General features: G+C 46.5%; 1 protein-coding gene across 1 annotated transcript in view; it reads left to right on the top strand.

Annotated features, from left to right (window-relative positions):
- Positions 1–1432: 1432 nt before the first annotated feature.
- KCNS3 (potassium voltage-gated channel modifier subfamily S member 3) overlaps positions 1433–18120 on the top strand; it is a 35956-nt gene continuing 19268 nt past the window's right edge. Inside the window, exon 1 of the mRNA XM_005293073.4 lies at positions 1433–1563. The gene's annotated coding sequence lies outside the window, so the exon portion shown is untranslated. The remainder of the gene's footprint in view (positions 1564–18120) is intronic.

Below are 18120 nucleotides of genomic sequence, written 5' to 3'. Positions count from 1 at the left end.
GCAGTTGTTAAAATATTGGCAATCACAATCAAATGTAATCATATTCTAACTGATATTCAGATCACATTTATGTTAATGTATGTTTTATACAGTGTGCCCTATAAGCATCATTACTTTGCACTCCGCACCCTCTCCTCTGCAAATGATGTGATTTGTTTTCCACATTAGTAAATCAGCAGGTTGAAAGCTATTGTAAATCAATGTTTTCATTATACATGTGATGCTCGATACTATTGTTGAATAAGAGGAAAAAGGTAAAAGCTGGATCCTGGTCATTTTTGGTCCCCAGCCCCCAAATTCCACTGGGCATATACACAACAAATCCAGCCCCTCCAACTGCACCAAACTAGCAAATCTTAATGCATCCCAATACAACAGCATCTCAAACTCTGATCTGGCATCTTGATACAGTTAGTTTTTATGTTGGGATCCAAATTATTCTAATGGACCAGGAGAAGCTGCATGTGTACTGAGTTCAGACAGTAGAACAAGGTATGTACCCAAAACATTAACAGGATCCAGGTGCCAGTTGGATTTACAGCTTTCTTGTACCAGGATGTGTTGGGATCCAGTTTGGTAGAATAGCAGAAGCAAGACTCGCTCTCTGTTTTGAGGCACAGTTTATTTTGGGGTCGACAGAAAGGAGATCTGTGATTTAATGGCGCTGTTGAGCTGGGATGCATCAGGATCTGGCGTTTGAGCGGGTACAACAGGAGCAGCTAAACATGCTCGTTATTCATATGGTAGAATTAGGGTTACTGGGGTAAAAATGTAGCTAGATGCGGGTGCCAGATGTGGGGTTCTGCAGGGCTGCTGTGCCCTGATGCAATGTGCTCCGCGTTCCTTCGGCACAACAGGGGCAGAGACACTTGTTCTCTGTTTAGATTTTAAAGGGGGGGGCAGAGCCCCAAATCGGCGGGATCCAGGTTCTTACCTTCTCCCCGTCTGATGGGAGGTTTTTGACTCTCCCTTGTTGGCTAACACGTGGGGTAGGGCGCACGGCTCCCACCAAAGACCCCAACACTTCCCAGTTATCTGTGTCAGGTGGTCGATTTTAACTGTCCCCAGCGGGTAAATAACACACACACACACGAGCGGGGTAACAGAGCAAATACTCAGCCCCGAAGTCTGCTCTGATGCCGGGGCTGGCTGGAGTTCCCACGCCCAGGATCGCGGATGTTCCCGGTCCCATCCCAGCGGCGGCTTCACTTGCTGGTGCTTGAGGTCTCTGGCAGCCTCCTGTCTCGCGCCGCCGCTACGGAGCTTGCCCTTGGTGTCCCCGGACAGCCCCCCACGGGGGGGAGGAGAGGGGCAGGCCAAGTCCTGGGGGGCGGCGCTGTGTCCGCAGTGGGGGTGCGCACAGCCCGGCCGGACCTGGGACTCGGCGGCCAAGGGGCTGGGGAAATCCAATGGGGAGGGCGCCTCTGCGTCCCTAACCCCGCCCACCTCTCCCTGCGCATCTTCCCCAGCGCCGCGCCGAGCCGGGCCGCGGGGCTCGCTGCGGGAGCCGGAGAGACGCGTGGATGGGCAGCTCCGCGCCGGAACCAGCCGCGGCCCCCCCAGGTATGTCTTGTCTAGTCTGGGGCTTTGCCTTTCAAGCCGGGCCGCCCCTCCCCACTCAGCCCGCCCCTTACGGCGGCAAGCCCAGCAGGGAGCCCCAAACTTCCAGCGGCTGCCCCCGACCCGCGCCACGGAGCAAGTCAACTTAGTTCGTGCCTCTCGGCCACCCCCTTCTCGCGCCGCTCCTCGCTCGAGTCCCCTAGCGGCGCTGGGGCTCCAAGTTCCGTGTAGTTTGAGGGGCTGCTTCGGTTGTCGTCTGCTGCTGGGTGCCTGGGGACAGTTCGTCCTGGGGAAGGAGACTCCCTCCCCGCCAGCCTGCCCTGCATGCAGGGAGCGCCGCTGGCTCTGCCCCGGGGCCAGCGCTGATCAGTTAAGACGAACCAAGCCCCTCTGAACACGAGAAAGTCGCTGGTTTTTATTTGGGGCTAGTAGCGCCCTGGGCTGCCCGCTGTTAGAAGAAACGCCTGCTTCTGCTTGGAGCCGGTGGGCAATTATGGTGATTACTCCCGTCTGATCTTGGACGGGAGGCTGGGGCTTAGCTAGTTAGTTTTGCTGCTGCTGGGAAGGGTCACTCTCGTTCGTAGCTTCTCCAAGGCAGATCAATAGGTACATAGCCGAGTCCCTTTCGCATTGCGGAGCTCAGTCTCTCCTTTAATCCTAGCAAGAGACTGGCCAAGTGGATCTGAAACAGCTCCCGTGCCCATGGATGGCAGGCTCAAATCAGACTTGCTAAACTGGAGGTAGACTCCCTGCTTGTGGATCAAAGTAGTTTTTTTTTTAAAGCGCCTCCCTCTTATAATGAAGAATTTTAATCTGTGTTTCAATGAGACAATGACAATCCTCATGGATCACTTTCAGAACTCTTTTCCAGGGATCACAGTCTGACACAGCCCCATTCCGACACGGTTTATTTTTGCCTAATGCAAAGTACAACTGCTGATTGCTCTCTGTGAGCTATAGTCTTAAACAGAGTACCAATGATCTATCTAGCGGGAGGGTGTACCTCAAGATTTGAACAGCAGGAGTATATTGATTCCATTAGCAGAGTTTACAGATCTACCAACAAATCCTTTTAGCACAATTACTTTCCCAGAATTAAAGTTCTTATCTAAGCTTCTATCACCAACAGAGGTCAAAAGAGTTGGAAAGATGGAATGAGTTAAAGTAACTTCGAAATAAGTGCAGTAAAACAGTGTATCTATAGGTAAGCAACAATTCACTGTGTATAGCCATGAACCAATTCTTTTTTTGTTTAAGTGACTAGTGATTCTGGGTGCTTCAATTTTTGGGTGTCCAACATAAGATGCATTAAAGGAGACTGATTTTTCAGAGGGTGGGCATTCTGGGCAATAGTTTCTTATTTTAGCCATTTTCCTTGATCATGAGGACAGTATTTTAAGAAAATGTATAACTGTTATAATCAACTAGAGTTGAATCATTGGTTTTAGCAATAACTGGCCAGGTTTCCTGGAAGTTTGACAAGAAACAGCTGGCTTTACAACTTTGTTTAGTATGTTACAGAATCAGTTGCTAGTTTGTCACCAAGCAATTATTTATGACAAGAACAGAGAGATCTAGGAAAATGTGTCCCCTAAATCCCATGCTTGAACTGAATTGTATGGGGGGAGGGGGAGAATATTGGCTAATGGTGGAAAATCTGAATTTTGAATATTTTCAAGATTCTGTATTTAAACTACTAGTAAAAGCAGGATGTTATGTCCAGAAAATACTTCTTTAAAATATGATGTTAAATTAATTTTTTCATAGCTGAACAAACATCAAGGAGAGCAACACCACTTGATTTAATTGAAAGTGAAGAACAATTTAAGAAAACTTATTTAATTAAGTAAAATCTACTAAGTATATTGAGAATTTAGGATGTAAAGCAGCTTTCTAAGAGGAGCCAGTGAGTGCATCCTTCCTCATTTCCTCCTGCTGGAGAAAGTAATTCATAGCACTAAGCCAAGGACAAGAATGTCAGCAGTCCTTCAACAAGATGTCCTTAAATACAAGCAGAAGAAGGGGAATGAGAAGGGAGCAGATTCTGCTTTCAGTTACACTGATGTAAATCCAGAGTAACTCCGTTGAAGTCAATATTTATTCTAGATTTATGTGAGATCAGAATTTGTCCTAAAATGTCCTTTGCACCAAAAAAAGGTAATCCTACACCAAGAAACATTGCCTTTGTGACTACTCCAGCCACATCAAAATTTCCCAAGGGAAGAATAAAACAATCAAAAGCCAGAGTGAATAATAAATCAGGCAATCAAGATAACCCTAATAATTTAATTACCATTTTCAAAGAATAATGGTAAAAATCAAGTCAGGAAGTTAACATCAACACTGCTGGCTTGATTCAGCCCTGACACAATGAATGTCACAGAAGCCCAAATCCTCAAGGGTATGTAGACTTTTAACTTCCATTGATTTCCTAAATACGTTTGAGGATCTGGGCCATTGTTCCTGGGTGCAAAAAGTCTGCCTGGAGTTGAGATGGAGCTGTACAAGGCATCTCAAATCCCTGTTCCACCAGGGAACCTGCAAGTGGTTGGGGAGGTGGCATTGCCAGGCTTACTGATATACTGATTCATCATATTCCCTTGATAGCCTTTGCCACTGGTGCTCCCTCTGTACGGGAATGTTCTGGCAGAGCCCCTGGGTCAAATCAGTGTTGGAAACACAACCCTGCCCTCTCTCCTGGGATGAGTGTCGTCCTCTAACTTGTAGCTGCCTGCACTTCACTCCGGTTTTATTTATACCCCTCAGTGCTAACAGAAGTGAATCAAGCTCTACATACCCAGCCATTCTAATGTAAATTAAATGCCAGTACTTCCTGTGCCTACCATGGTGACCACGGGTAACGGGGAATCAGGATTCGATTCCGGAGAGGGAGCCTGAGAAACGGCTACCACATCCAAGCAAGGAGATAAGGGCATTTGTGTGTTTGTTTCTTTTGCCCTTCAGAATCTGTATGCTGTGTTGGGGCTCTGACTGCTTTAGCTTTAGCAGAGGAATAGCTGGTCTCCCTCCATCTTGACTATATATAAACAGGACACTTCTCCTGTTTACCTTCCTCCTTTGAATTCCTCTCCGATTCTTTTAAGTTGTTCTGCAACATCCCCTCTGAGTTCAGTCTTGCCATTTGAAGAATGTGATTACCTGCCACTAGGGCATTTACATTTCAAAAGACCTGCCCAACTGTAATAGTATTAAATACAAGACTCAGATTCCCAAAGCAACATCATTCCCTTGCTCTCAAACTTTAGAGCTGTGGCACGTCTGCCAGGGAAACACAATAAAATAAAATGGAGGCTCATGAATAAATAAGTTATTCCACTAGCCTACTGTTGGTTGGTATTTTCTAGCTTATTTTTTCTCATAGTTCCATCTTTTTGCTGCTTTTTCTTTCTCTCTTCCCATCTCCCATTTTCATTAACTTCTAATTCTGTTCAATTGCTTATCTTTTTTTCCCCTTCTTCCTTTTTTGTGTGTATTCGCTTTTCTTTTTCTTCTCTCTTCTCCTCTCTTCTCTCCTTTTCTTTTCTTCAAAACAAAACAAAATCATGCTACTCTCGCTTCCTGTTTATAAAATATGTAGATCCTAGTCTGGTTCTTTTTAAACGGCCAAATTCTCAGCTGGTAGAAATGGTCTTAAGGTATATCTACACTACAGCTGCTAGAGCTGTACCGCTGTAGTGTAGACACTTCCTATTTCAACAGAAGGCGGTTTTCCATTTTCTCTGGGAGGCTGTAGATATGTTGATGGAATAATTATTTTGTTGACCTATCTGCACTAGGGGTTAGGTTGACCTAATTACATTGTACAGGGTCTAAAACTTTTCACAGCCCTGAATGGTTTAACTAGATTGGTCAAATTTTTGAGTAGACTAGGACCATAGATCTGTTGACTTCAGTGGCGCTTCACCAGTTCACGCTAGTTGAGCATCTGGCCCATAGTTTATTTTCTTATTCTCTCCTTCTGGCTTCTGTATCCTTTTCCATTATTCTTTGCCATGTTCATCATTCTCTCTGCTTTTATCTTTCTGCCCCCTTTGATTTCCCCCTGCCCCGTTCTTTCATTTATTCTGTTCTATTTTATGCTATGTAAGTTCTTATACTACCCTAGTCAATGTTATATCCGAGCACTTTCAGAAGTTCATGTGACTAATATCTGTCACATGTGGTTCCTTTTCTCCCTCAGCTCCTCCCAACCAAAGAAGTACTGTGTGCAGTGTAGTGTTTTGGTAGGGATTTTTAAAAAAATAAACGCAGATCAGTGTGTACAGATCTATGTTAGAGAAGGCAGGTCAAGGAATTGTGGAAGGCCGATCAAGGAAGTGTGCCGTGCATTTGGAGCTGAAGGTGGTGAAGTCTGTGATAGTCCTTAGTTCCTGGAGAGTTTCTTCCAGTCTAGACTGCCCCCCAAGAAGGCTCCGTCTTCCACACAGACAAGCTTTAACCTTATGGTAAAGAGTTCCATTGTGCCTCAGGAGTGGAGCTATTGACTGTGGTTCTCATTCTAGGGCCTTAAGCGATCTCTTAGATATCTTGGGCACAGCCATCAAGTGCCTTGAAGTTAAGGACCAAGACCTTGATCTGGTCTCAATATTCGGGGGAGACCAGTGGAGAGAGTCAAGGACAGGCTTGATGCTCTTGTGGTAGCCTGTGTTGCTCAGGAGATGTGCTGCAGCATTTAGTAGTAGCTCCTGTTTCGTAAGGGCTGATGGCTTCAGCCCCGTTGATTCTCCTTATTCAGCCCTTCTCTCTCTCCCCCATATTATACTGTCTGCTCCTCCACTGAGCCCTCCTGCCTCTCCCTTACTCCAGTAAGGTGGTGTAGGTTCCCTTTGGCTTTCTTCCATGTTGTCTCTCCCATTCACCCACATATATTCTCTTAGGGCCTTCCAGAGTTCCATGGCCATGCTATGACCTTCCATTCTCCATCTTCTTGTGCTCCCTCGCCCCCACCACAGTGGCTTATCCCATTTATCTCTCCTACTTCCCATTCTCTGAAGTGTTAATGTGAATGGAGGTGTGGCTCCTGCAACTTCTGTTCTACCTGCCTTACTTTCTGCCTCCTGGGGGAGGAGCTGGTAGACAGCCTGCAGAAGAATGCCCTTCAGGGACAGAAAATCCAGTATGGTTGGCTTCATCGGACCACATGCAGTGGCACGTCTGATGGGGATGAGTGGATAGCAGGACCTTGCTAATGTGGGAGTGAGAGTATGCCCACCCTGTACAATCATACACCCCAGCTATGGAAATAAGAGTGGTTTTGATTGCAGTTGGCATGGAGCAAAACAGCTCCAGGTAGATTTGCATCTGAAAGTGAGAACTCAGGCAATGAGAGCTGCTTGACCTCTGGATCCGGCAGCTTCAATATAAATTGCCATGGAACAGTTTGACAATGTTCCTCTCTGGCATCAGCAACAAGAATTGTTGTTTTCTCCTGCATCCCATACATACTAATTCCTCTAGAGAAAAACAATCCTTTCCAATCTGCGGGATGGATCTCTAAGCTGCAGGGTGGATTTCTCTTGCATAGTTTGTTACCCCACTGGCTCTCATCTCCTTTCCCCTCGCTGAAGGGTTGGGAAAGGGGCAGCTCCATTTTCAGCCTATTGCAATGTCACCCTTGTATTTCAGTCCTCCGAAGCTGTGGTTAAAGTAGATTGAAGCAGGAAGGGGCACTCTCACTACACCTGCCAGTTAGGCAGGAGCATCATGGGGAGCACTGCTTACCTTAGCCAGGGTTGGAGGGGCAGCTCCCCTCTGATTTTACCAGAGGAGGTACCGTCAGCTTCCATTGACTTTAGCACTTGTGTAACAGGGAAGGGGGACGCTGAGGCACTATTACGTGTAACTCTGGTAAATGCCCTTCTCCCTGTCTTTTCAGAACTTTTCAGAACGCATTACCCAGAGTTAAACATTGGGACTATTGTATATAAAATCCTGAGAAGTAGGCGTTAATAGTTCCCAGTCAAGTTCAAAGAGGGTACCATACAGGTTCTTAGGCCATTTCTGTACAGTATGCACTGCAGCAGCGCAGCTGTATCGATACAACACATGTGGTAAAGATGCTCTATGCTGATGGGAGAGAGCTCTCCTATTGGTATAATAAAACCGTCTCTGCGAATGGCAGAAGCTATGTTGGTGGGAGAAGCTTTCCCGCAGACTTAGTGCTGTGCACACAGGCCCTTATGTTGGTGTAACTTACGTTGCTCGTGAGGGTGGAATTTTCACACCCCTGAGCAATATAAGTTTTGCTGACATAAGTGGTAGGGTAGACATAGCCTTAGGGCAGGTCTACACTTCAAATGCTGCTGTAGCGCTGCTGCAGTGCTTCAGTGAAGACGCTACTATACCAAGACCAAGGGGAGAGCTTCTCCCGTCAGTGTAGTTCATTCATCTCCATGAGAGGCGGTAATGCTGTCTACACTGGAGGTGAGGTTGGTATAACTACGTCACTCAGGGGTTTGAAAAATCACACCCCTGTGCGATGTAGTTTTCCCGGTGTAAGTTTATAGTGTAGACCCGGCCTTAGTAAAACAGACATTTAATGCACACAGAAAACGTAAATAGTATAAAATATATTATAAATAGTATTCCAAATACTATGAATAACTTGTAAATGAAGGCTGTTAAGCAATACATCTAGTGGTGTTCCTTATATATACTTATTCCACTTTATTTCTCATACATTCAAATATAAGGTTCCAACATAACATTCTACACTTCAGCACACATAACTAAACACACTTCCTCTGATCTCTCCTCAGAGCTGATTTCCTAGTCTTTATGGTGTGGTGATATGTAGTGTGTGTCATTCTAGACTCTTCAGAGCTTCAGAAGAATTGCAGCAACTCAGTCCCTTCAAACGCTGCTGCAGAACAAGCTGTCAGCAAACTAACAGTCTGTGGATCTTTATAGCTAGCAGCATTCCAGCTCTTGGGTTAATAGCTTAATGGTCCTCACTTGCTGGTGAAGCACAAATCTACAGCCCGTATCCAAAGTGGTTCAGGTATTGGGATCAGCATATAAAATATTAATTCTCTGCTTCATGCTTCTATACTATCCCCTCTCTGCCCAATGATGAGAGCTAGTGCTACCATTCAGATTTCAGTGCAGAAATCTAATGATGTCTGAGGAGAGCATGTTGCATAAAGCAATGGGACTTTTGTCATTGGGAGCAGGATTGGGCCCATAATTTGTAATGTGCTTTGGGATTAAATGCATTCTATTAATGTAATATATGATTATTACCAATGAGTCCACAGGTATTTAAAAAAAGAAAACATGGGAACTGTCCTCAACAGCATTTGCATTTTAATTAGGGGATTTTATTGTATCAATAAAAAATCATAATTGTTTTTCAGTTGTTAAAATAACTATAAACTACCAAATTGGCTAATGATTCTGAAGCTGTTTTTTAATTTGGTTAAATATTGTTTATTACAACTTTAAAGAAAATCAAATAGGGCCATAAAATAGGAGTTGACTTTGAAAAGGGCAAATCTAATTATTGTAATATCTATTTAAGTAAGGTTTCAGTGTTTTAGTTATAACGTAGTGGCATGTATTGAAAAAGGGTTTCAGCATTGTATTGTAGCAGCAGGATTTTTTGTGGATAACCTAAACATAAAAGAAATCGCTTTGTAGAATCCTCTCACTCTAAAATGCCCTGAAATTCACATATTTATACATGATAAAGCTCACCTAATATTTGCAATGGAAAACGTTGCATAACCCATTAGGGTAAACACCAATATGGGCACTCACACATTCAAGTCAATGAGAGTTAAGGATGCACAAAGAATGTAGGGTTTGGTCCCATATGATATTTTACTACAGACCCATTTGCAAGGCATAATTAAAGGCATGTCAATATTTCCATTATAAACCATTATTTTCAGGGGGTTGTAACTTGCTCTTAATGTCTGCAGGGCAGGCCAGAAGCAAATATTTTTTTCCGACAGATTAATAAGAATGTTGTTTGACTGATATAGAGGTGCCAAACCAAAAAGCGATTAACTCTTTCAGATACTTGGCGTATTCAACAGCTCAAAGCAAAAACGCTGCAGGTCTGACTTTTGTTCATGAAGTTAACAAATAAAAAATCTAAAATGCCCAATCTTGCAAACACTTATTACTAGGCAGAGTGCTTACTTCTGTGATTTCATTGAGCCAGCCTCCTCTAAGGGCTGTTGTTAAGTAGTTGAGGTTAGAGTCAAGGTCCTGCCTCCTTACTGTCCCTCTCCCTGTGGGGGGTGGGCTGCTCAAAGGCCGAGATCCTACATGGCACTAAGGCACATATTTAACTTTAAGCTTGGAGGGCTTCCATTGGCTGTAAAAGGACTGCATATGAGCTTAGAATTAAGCATGTGCCTAAGAGCCTCATCCAGCTCCTATTAAAGTCAATGGAGACTTCAAGGACCTGATCCAAGTCCCAGTGAAGTTGATTTCAGTGGAAGTTGGATTGAACTCCCATCGGCGGCTTCAACAGGAGCTGAATCTAGCCTAGCAGTTCTCAAACAGTATGTTGTGACCATCAGCAGACGGCGCTGCGGCAATCCCTAGTATGTGGAAGATGCCATATTGCTCTGGTACAGCGTGACCTCCCATGTACAGTGCATGCAAGATCATGATGCATAGAGGATGCCATTTTGTATAGGGTTACCATTCGTCCGGATTTACCCGGACATGTCCTCCTTTTTGTTCTAAAAATAGCGTCCAGGGGGAATTTGTAAAGCACTCAAAATGTCCGGGATTTCCCCCCTCCCCCGGCAGAGCAGAGCGAGCGGCTGGGAGGGCTGCAGGAAAGTCCCGGGCTTGATTCCGGAGCAGCTGTAGAGGAGCCGGATCCGCCCTGCATTCTGAGCCGGCAGCTCTCCCCTGCAGCCCGGTCCAGCAGCACTGTGCAGGGCCAGGGACCGGGTTTTGTTGTGCCGGGGAGCGCAGCCACGAGTCCGGCTCGGCTCGCACAGAGCCCAACACCCTGTTCTGAGCAGCAGGGTAAGGGGGCCAGGGGGCAGGAAGGTTCTGGAGGGGGCAGTCAAGAAACGGGGGGGGGGGCTTTTGGGGGGGAGTGGAGAAAGTTTTGGGCGGTCAGGGTACAGGTAGGGGGTAGGGTCCTGGGGGCAGTTAGGAGCAGGGGTCCCAGGAAGGGGCAGTCAGGGGACAAGGAGCGGGGGGGTGGGGGGCTGGGAGTTCTGGGGGGGGCTGTCAGGGGGCAGGAGTGCGGAGAGGGATCGGAGCAGTCAGGGGACAGGGAGCAGAGGGGTTTAGATGGGTTGGGAGTTCTGGGGGGGGCTGTCAGGGGGTGGGGAGTGGTTGGATGGGGCGTGGGAGTCCCAGGGGTCTGTCTGGGGGTGGGGGTGTGGATAAGGGTTGGGGCAGTCAGGGGACAAGAGGCAGGGAGGCTTAGATAGGGAGTGGAGTCCTGGGGGGCAGTTAGGGGCAGGGGTCCCAGGAGGGGGCAGTCAGGGGACAAGGAACGGGGGGAGGGTTGGGGGTTCTGGGGGGGCGGGAAGTGGGAGGGGCAGGGGCGGGGCTAGGGCGGGGCTCCTCCCGTCCTCTTTTTTGCTTGCTGAAATATGGTAACCCTAATTTTGTAGAGCAAAATGGCATCCTCTGTGGGACATGGCCTTCCATTTGATGTGCGTGAGAGGAGGTCACGTTGTGCAAAGGATGCCATTTTGCTCTTCAAAATGGTGTACTCCACGCTGTCTGGTGTCCTGGGAGGAAATAATTCATTCAAATGGGGTCATGCCAGCAAAAAGTTTGAGAACCGCTGATCTAGTCCTAAGAGCTTTACAGGATCAGAGCCCAAGGGAGCAGTTACTGGCTCCCACAAGCGCAAGGACTGCAATTGTGGCAGGCTCGCGTACAACTTATGCAAGCTAGGGGAAGCTCTCTGCACCCTGCCCTCCGCGTGTGGATTAAGGACAACCTAACTCTTAGTATGGTGAATATTGTAATGAACTGTTAGATCTTGGATGTTTTAATTCACTCCACATTGAAACTTGGCAAAATGTTCTCAGCCTGTCAGCATTTTCTCCTCCTAAGGTTTTATTTAAATATATTTGGCCGTGTTCTCATTTGAATGTAGCAAAAACAAAAACCAACCATAAAAAAACTATTTTCAGTTGGTTTCAGCCTCTTCCCATTCCCTGCCCCCCCCCCAACATGTCCTAGTGGGGAAAAAGAAAAGTACATTTTAATTTTTGCAGCTAACTAGTATTTTGTTTGAACTGGCATTTAGTGCTATTTTGTTTGTTTTTAAACAGCTGTTTAAAACAATGGAAATGGTAAATAAAAAAACAAATAAATTTGTCTTAAAATTTCCCTTACAATTGCCGTGGGTGTGCTTAATTAAAAGCTTATTCTGGTTTTACAGCGTTCCCCATTTTTGAAGTATAGGGAATCTCTCTGAAGTCAAACTGAATTTATTAAGGCCCTTAACCTGCACACTCATGCATGTCTTTAATGTTACGCATTGGAGATGTTCCATTTTAGTTGAGACTGAAGTATTCACTGTATTCCAAAAAATTGCAATAACTGAAAGAATTTAGAGAAGATTTTTCTCCATTTTCTTGTTCTGTTTGTTCCTTTCTGCATTTGATAGCACTGTCTTTCCTTTATAATCAGGTGCTCTCATCTTGCATCAGGATCTGCTAGCATGGATGCCTCTCACTGTGTGAAGTCCCTTTGAAGCCAGTGGGGCTCTATGTGCAGGGCTCTATGGACTAGACTGAAGGATTGTGGCAAAACCTAATGCAAAATCTTTAAGCACATGGTAGTCTTAATGAAGTCAGACTATTCATGTTTTAAGTTAAGCATAGGCATAGGTGGAAATCCTGGCTCTACTTAAGTCAATGACAGAACTCCCATTGGCTTCAATGGGGCCAGGTTTTCACACTAAGGTTATGTCTACATTGCTCTGCAGTTTGGACTAATGGGGGTGTGAATAGCAGTGCACACGAAAGTGCTGTGCTGTAACTCCCCCCCCCCGTGTGAATTCTGTGGGTGCAAATTAAAAGTTCCTATTTCACATTAATTGGACCTGTTTGAAGAAAACATGATAATGGCAGCTGGGAACCTAACTTCCCTCTAAGCCACGCGGCTGCCCAGCCGTCTATCAAGTGCCGCCATGCACTTCAGCTGCCCCTCCTCCCACTGCCATACTGCTTCTGCCCTCTGCCTTGGAGCCCCTGGTCAGCTGCTCCTGGGAGGCTTCTGCTTGCGGGGTGTGTGTGTGTGCGGGGGGGGGGGGGCCCTGATGTCAGGGTGTCCCTCCCACCCTACCTTTGTACTCCATCTCCACAGAACGGGAGAGGATGGACACGATGGCTCAGGAGTGGAATGTGGGACAGAGCTTGCTGGTGGCTGCTGCTATGTCTGAACAAGCAGGCTTCAGACTGGTGAGTGCCAATGTACAGACACCCCTCGACTTACACAATCGTTCCGTTCCAGAAAGTCTTGCGTAACTTGAATTGTGTAAATCGGAAACGTATACCCGTATGTTACGCAAAAATTTCCGCAACTCGAAAATCCCATTTTTGACTTTTTCAGTAAGTGCGAATTTGCGTAAGTCGGGTCTTGCGTAACCTGGGGAGCGTCTGTACTTAAAAGGGCAGCGTACTTAAAGGGGCCACATGTGTCTATCTCTCTCTCACACACACGCACACTTTGTGTGTCTCTCTTTCTCACATGTGCACGCACACACACACGCACACCCATGCATATAGTGGTGGTGGTGTTGTTACTTGATACTTCTTTCAAAGTGCTTCTATTTTAGTTTTCTTGACTGGTCTATGCATTTCATAATTTTTATTTCTCTCTTACGCTTACATTTAATTCTTTGAGTAGTGAGTTCTAAAATGCCTAACCTGTCATGGGTGGAGTAATTATCCCTATGGTAACTTTTAAAAATATATTTATTATATCTAGGTATTTTGTTTCTGCTGCACATTACTGCGATATGGTGCACATAACAAAATTCAGTCTGCACATGGATGGAAAAAATTACAGGGAACATTGCTGGGAACCTTTTACTTTTTGGATGCTGTGGCCACATGGGGGAGTTACCATGCAGCACTTTGGTGTGCACTGCTCTTCATGCCCTTGTAGTCTGAGCTGCGGCAGTGTAGACAAGCCCTTGGTGTCCATAGGATGGCGACTTCATTATTTTTCTCTGATGGTTTTTATGCATCTTTATAAAAATTAGGAAAATGTGGTTGTAAACCAAAAAAAATGGACTCTGGTTGTAGTACCAGCTCCTTTTGAACTCATTTTTGAATCTGTGTAAGTTTCACTTTGTGTCCCTTTAAAGCCCTAATCTTTCTCCTATTAAAGTCAATGGCAAACTTCACATTTTCTTCAAAGAAAGCAGCATTGAGCCCCAAATTTAGTTTGGTATTGGGTATTTCTGTACATGTATATTTTATACATATTGACATTATTTGTTTGTATAGAACCTTTCCCTAGAATAGATAGAAAAGCACCATTATAATGTGTTGTGCCAATGTGCAGCATTTTCCTGCATGTTAAAAATGTATTAATAGCTACTTAATTCTACTTGCAAAGATGATACATGATAATGCTAATGGAGCTGGTGAGATGTATTGCATCAATGTTTACTATAGTATTTAATAAACTACTTATTTGCAGGCAATTCCTTCTCTTTATTAGTTATGATTAGAGCTGGGATAATGCCTCAAAAATGTCTCTATGAATATTCACCCGAATAGAACATTCAGTTGCTGTGTCTGTGTTCAGATCCTTTCTGTGTTCGCGATCCACAGATATTCTTGCTAATGCTTTTTCTGGCAGAATGACTGTGGAAACAGTGAAGTTTAAATGAACAGCAGGAATATTCAAGGAAACCCATTTCTGCTTAGTGGGGTGACCAGAAAGCTAATGCCTTCCTGAAGAGCTAGGGTGGGGGTTGGAGGATGGTGGCCTCATAAATAGTAATGGTGAATAGGTGCCCCACAAAGCTCTCAGATCCAAAAAGACTGAGGATTCTAAGTAGAGGAGGGAATGGGTTTCACTTAGCTTCTGAACCCTAGAAGTGAAACATGAATTTTTATGGATCTAAACAGAATTCAAATTTGAGGTCATTTGGACTTGAAAGTGTGGTTCAGGCCCATCTCTAGGCCTCCCACTTTAGTTAGTCAAAAACTCCTTAAAGCAGAGTGTTTTACGTTTTTATTAGGGCCCTGTCTACACTGGCAAGTTTGTGCTCAGTAAAGCAGCTTTGAGCACTGTAACTTCCGAGGTGCACATACTGCCAAGCCACTTAGTGCGCAGAAACTGTGCAGATGCAGCACTCTAAAAAAACCATCTCGATGAGAGGCGTAGAGCTTTCTGCGCCGGGGCTACAGCACTGCGGTGCCAGTGTAGACACCAGGGTGATTACAGCGCTGTGATGGGCCTCCAGGAGGTGGCCCACAATGCCTTTTCTCACCTCTCTGGCATCGGTTTAAACTCTATTGCCCTCAGGTGACCAACCGTCAGCCCCACCCCATACGTTCCTTTTGCAAATTTGAAAGTCCCCTTCCTGTTTGCTCGGTGACACGTGCAGTGGTCTCAGCACATCTTTCCAGGTGACCATGCCGGCTCCACACACCAGATGATCCCCCGCTTGGAGCAATGCCGAGCTGCTGGACCTCATCGGCATTTGGGGAGAGGAGGCTGTGCGCTCACATCTGCGCTTTAGCCGTAGGAATTATGATACCTATGGACAGATTTCACAATGCATGACAGAAAGGGGCCATGACCGGGACACACTGCAGTGCAGGGTCAAAGTGAAGGAGCTGCAGAACGCCTACCACAAGGCGCGGGAGGCAAACTGCTGCTCCGGTGCTGCGCCCACGAGCTGCCAGTTCTACAAAGAGTTGGACGTGATACTCAGTGGTGACCCCACCTCCACTGCGAAGTCCCCTGTGGATACTTTGTTGGCTTCGTTGCCAGTTGAGAATGGACCGGGCCAGGAGGAGGGAATCTTGGATGAAGAGGGGGACCCAGAAGCAGAGGACAACTTGGAGGCCAGAGATGCATGCAATCAGGAGCTCTTTTCTATCCCGGAGGAGCCTAGCCAGTCACAGCAGTCAGATCTTGGCAAAGCGCAAACAGGAGAGGAGGCCCCTGGTAAGTGGATCTGATTTTGGGAATTGCTGAAGCAAGTTGTTGGGGGCAGGAGGGTTGCAGAGAGCAGGTTTGTCTCCCCCTCATGCCTAGCCTGAGCGGCAGTACAGGCTGTTGATACACTCCCTCGCTTCACAGGAATCTCCCTCAGGGGTCTCCAGGAAACTCTCGTGGAGATACTGGGTTGGGCAATCTCCTGCCCCAGGTTCCTCGGCAGAGCTGCTTTGTTTCTTGTCCCGTTAATGGTAACTTTCCTGTGCCACTTTGCCGTGACTGGGGGGGGAGGGGGACCATTGCTGTACAGAGGCTAGCCGCATAGGTGCCAAGGTGGAAGCTGCAGGCTTGGAGAAGGCCCTCCCTTGATTCCCTGCTCACCCTCAGCAGCAAGATTTCTTCCATAATCATCACCTCCTATGGAAAGTATGGAGACAGGAATGATTATCAGGCCCATCCAAGTGCCCAAGAGCCACGTGCCAAATGTACAGCAGGGTCTGGGAACAGTGATTTACCCTGCCCCCGCGGCTACTCACCATTTTGTGGGTCTTGTGGCTCATGTGTGCTTGCCTGGGGTCAGCCAATTAGTGACAGGTGTGTGAATACTGGCTGTGTTTTAAAGCACTGAATCAGTGTTGTGTGTGTTGCAAACAATACTGTTTCTGTAAATTGTTGCATTTAAACTTCAGAGATGACCTTGGGAGCACAGCCTCCCTCTCTATCAGCAGCAGAATGGCTGCGCAGAATTAGAAAGCATCCAAAAAGAACTAAGGAGGACTTTATGCATGAGGTTATGATGCACTCCACCGCCGAGAAAAAAATTAATTGAAGGAGTGGCGGGACAGTGAGAAGAGGGACTGAAAGGAGAATGTGGCACACCAGAAAGAAGTCACGGAGCGGCTCTTAACAGTTATGGAGCGCCAAGTGGATACTCTCCAGTAGGGTTACCATATTTCAGCAAGCAAAAAAGAGGACGGGAGGAACCCCGCCCCTGTCCCTCCCACTTCCCATCCCCCTCAGAACCCCCAACCCTCCCCCCGCTCCTTGTCCCTGCCTGCCCCCTCCTGGGACCCCTGCCCCTAACTGCCCCCCAGGACTCCACCCCCTACCTAAGCCTCCCTGCCTCTTGTCCCCTGACTGCCCCAACCCTTATCCACACCCGCACCCCCACCCCCAGACAGACCCCTGGGACTCCCACGCCCCATCCAACCACTCCCCACCCCCTGACAGCCCCCCCCCGAACTCCCAACCCATCTAAACCCCTCTGCTCCCTGTCTCCTGACTGCTCCGATCCCTCTCCCCACTCCTGCCCCCTGACAACCCCGCCCCCAGAACTGCCAACCCTCCCCCCCCGCACCTTGTCCCCTGACTGCCCCCTCCTGGGACCGCTCCGAATAGTGCTGCAAGTGTGAACATGATATTGCGCAGGCAGCTGTCAGTATGAACACACAACAGCGATTTTCCTTCAGCGCTCTCTGAGCGGCGCTGTAACTGCCGGCGCTGTAACTTTGCAAGTGTAGACATGCCCTAGGTTTCACAGAAACAATTTACAGAAGCAACTGTAAACTGTAGTATTTTTGCTGCTCAAGAGCCTCTATAAACATCCTGGAGATTTAGGAGTTGGCTAAGAAACCAAAACAACACTATTACTTTCAGCAGTAAACATCTTTCAAAACATCTAAAAAATCCCATATAACTTCAGGTGCTCAGTCTGCAAAGTGCAATTTAGATATATAGCAAAGGAAGTGAATTGTTAAGCAGAATTTGAAGAAGTCTGATTTCTACCATGCATCTTCAGTGATTCCATCCCATTTTCACTGTACTCTTTTCATAGATTCTAGGACTGGAAGGGACCTCGAGAGGTCATCGAGTCCAGTCCCCTGCCTGCATGGCAGGACCAAATACTGTCTAGACCATCCCTGATAGACATTTATATAATCTACTCTTAAATATCTCCAGAGATGGAGATTCCACAACCTCCTTAAATATGTTCTTTCTACTCGTGTGCACGTGCACACACACGAATGAGTCTGAAGGATTTTAATGAATGAAGCACAAACAGTTGTGACAATATTGCATGACAAGAAAAGTAATCTCTCAAACAACCAGGTCCCAAGCTTTCTCAGATGTTACAGGCTAAAAACAACCAATCCTTTGAACTCTACCTGGAAACTTACTGGCAGCCAGTTCAGATTCCAGAACACTGTTTAATGTGCTTTCTGTGTCTGCATCTATGCTTGGAATGTGGTACCCACTTTCCAGTGCTAGCAACAGTGTAATGATACCAGTCAGCTCTGTGTTCTTGGGGAACCAGGACGCAGTATCCAGCCTGTCTGACTCATGAAGGTCACCCTCCCTCCCGCCCACAGCTTCTGCTTGAACCAAAACCGATCAGAAGAAAGACTTACAGAAAGCAAT

This window comes from Chrysemys picta, chromosome 3 (genome assembly GCF_011386835.1).
Source record: "Chrysemys picta bellii isolate R12L10 chromosome 3, ASM1138683v2, whole genome shotgun sequence".
In the NCBI taxonomy this organism is placed as follows: Eukaryota; Metazoa; Chordata; order Testudines; family Emydidae; genus Chrysemys; species Chrysemys picta.
The sequence above is the reverse complement of the archived record's forward strand: the minus strand, read 5'-3'. Positions and strand labels throughout refer to the sequence as shown.